Below are 2,539 nucleotides of genomic sequence, written 5' to 3'. Positions count from 1 at the left end.
CGAGGGGAGTGGATTGCCTGAGCCCGCGGGTTCGAGACCCACCTGGGCAACTTGGCGAGACCTCATCTCGGCAATAAATCAAAAAATCAGCCGGGCGTAGTAGCGCACGCCTGTAGTTCTGGCTACTCGGAAGGTTGAGGCGGGAGGATCTCCGGAGCCCAGCAGGTCGAGGCTGCGGTGGCCGGGAAGCGGCCACTGCACTCCAGTCTGGGCGACGGAGTGAGACTCCACCACACACACAAAAAAAGAAAATCTGTATCTTAATCTGGGGTGGTTTATCGTGTTTTGCATATGAAAAATTCACTGACCTGCACATTTAAGTTTTGTGCACTTTACTATGTATAAAAAGGTACACTTGGCCGGGCTCGGTGGCTCAGCCTGTAATCCTGCGCCCTGGGAGGCTGAGGTGAGTGGATTGCCTGAGCCCGCGGGTTCGAGACCCGCCTGGGCAACTTGGTGAGACCTCATCTCTACAATAAATCAAAAAATTAGCCGGGCGTGGTAGTGCGTGCCTGTAGTTCCAGCTACTTGGAAGGCTGAGGTGGGGGGATCACTGGAGCCTAGCAGGTGGACACTGGGGTGGCTGTAAGCATGCCACTGCACCTAGCCTGGATGACGAAGTGAGACTCTAACTCAAAAAAAAAAAAGGTACACTTTAAAAGAAGGCCAGTCGCCAGGCTTGGTGGCTCAGCCTGTAATCCCACACTTTGGGAGGCTGAGGTGAGTGGATTGCCTGAGCCCACGGGTTCGAGACCCGCCTGGGCAGCGAGACCTCATCTCTACAGTAAATCAAAAAATCAGCCGGGTGTAGTAGCGCATGCCTGTAATTCCGGCTACTCGGAAGGCTGAGGTGGAAGGATCGCCGGAGCCCAGCAGGTCGAGGCTGCGGTGGCCGGGAGCGGCCACTGCACTCCAGTCTGGGCAACAGAGTGAGACTCCAACTCAAAAAATAAAAAAAATAAAATAAAAGAAGGCCAGTCATAGTGCCTCACACCTATTCCCTCAGTACTTTGGGGGGTCAAGGCAAGAGGATTGTTTGAGGCCAGTTCAAGACCAGCGTGGCAACACACCAAAACCTTGTCTCTACAAAAAAATAATTAAAAAACAACTTGGCTGAATGTGGTGACATGTGCCTGTAGTTCTGGCTCCTTGGAAGGCTGAGATGGGAGGACTGCCGGAGCCCAGCAGGTCGAGGCTGCAGTGAGCCGTGATTATGCCACTGCCCTCCAGCTCCAAACTGGCTGTCAGATTGAGACCCTGACTAAAAAAAAAAAAAATTAAATTTGAAATATGCCTTTTTCCTTTAAGAATGTAAATCAGCTTCTTATCACCCAAAGGCTGTCTGGGCAGGAAATTAAATGGACGCTCCCCCTCCCTGTCAACCCCCCCTCCATGCCTGAATTCAAAGCATCTGGTACTTGCCCAGAGAGAGATAAGAATTATCGCAGGGAGAGGAAGATAAGAATTCTCCTGGTGCTAACAAACGACTGAGCTGGCTTTCCTGTTTCACAGAATGTTTTACATGGTACAACTGTTCAGAATATTTTTGAACCTTCAGATAAATGACATGTTGCTTTCTCAGTGGTTTTTGTAAAAATCCATGGTGTTCACCATGGTCCCCATTCATATAAGCTACTCGACAGTAAACTAGCCGGGTGCGGTGGCTCACGCCTGTCATCCCAGCACTTTGGGAGGTGGAGATGCGAGGATTGCCTGAGCCCAGGGGTTCTAGACCCACCTGGGCAACATGGTGAGACCTCGTCTCTACAATAAATCAAAAAATTAGCCGGGCGTGGTGGCATGTGCCTGTAGTTCCAGCTACTTGGAAGGCTGAGGCGGAAGGATCGCCGGAGCCCAGCAGGTTGAGGCTGTGGTGGTGGCCGGGAGCTTGCCACTGCACTCCAGGCTGAGCGATGGAGTGAGACTCTGACTCACAACAAACAAACAAAACCGTGAGAGTGTACTCAGTATTTCCCTAAAGATGCCCTTATCAGACAAGTATGTCCTGAGTGCCTGCTCTGTGACACTTTTCTTTCTGGGACCAGACAGGAGAACTCGGAGTGCACTTTCTAGCGGGGGAGAAGAGAAGAGGGTCCGCAAATGCCACCAGGAAGAGGGGCACCAGGTGCTGGGGGAGGGGCTGCGGTTTTTTGTTTTTTGTTTTAGTTGAGATCTCATTCTGTTGCCCAGACTAGAGTGCAGTGGCACAATCATAGCCACTGCAGCCTCGACCTGCCAGACTTGGGCAATCCTTCCGCCTCAGTTTTCCAAGTAGCTGGAACCACAGGCCTGTGCCACCGTGCCCAGCTAATTTTTGATTTATTGTAGCGACGAGGTCTCACCGGGTTGCCCGGCTGGTCTCGAACCCTTGGACTCAGGCAATCCTCTCGCCTCCACCTCCCAAAGTGTTGGGATTACAGGCGTGAGCCACTGCGCCCAACGATTTTAATTTTGTTGTTGTTGTTGTTGTTGTTTTTTGAGTTGGAGTCTCACTGTGTCGCCCAGACTGGAGTGCAGTGGCCGCTCCCGGCTACCGCAG

This window comes from Carlito syrichta, unplaced genomic scaffold (assembly GCF_000164805.1).
Source record: "Carlito syrichta isolate Samal-C Ts95f unplaced genomic scaffold, Tarsius_syrichta-2.0.1 Scaffold316060, whole genome shotgun sequence".
Taxonomy (NCBI): domain Eukaryota; kingdom Metazoa; phylum Chordata; class Mammalia; order Primates; family Tarsiidae; genus Carlito; species Carlito syrichta.
The sequence above is the reverse complement of the archived record's forward strand: the minus strand, read 5'-3'. Positions refer to the sequence as shown.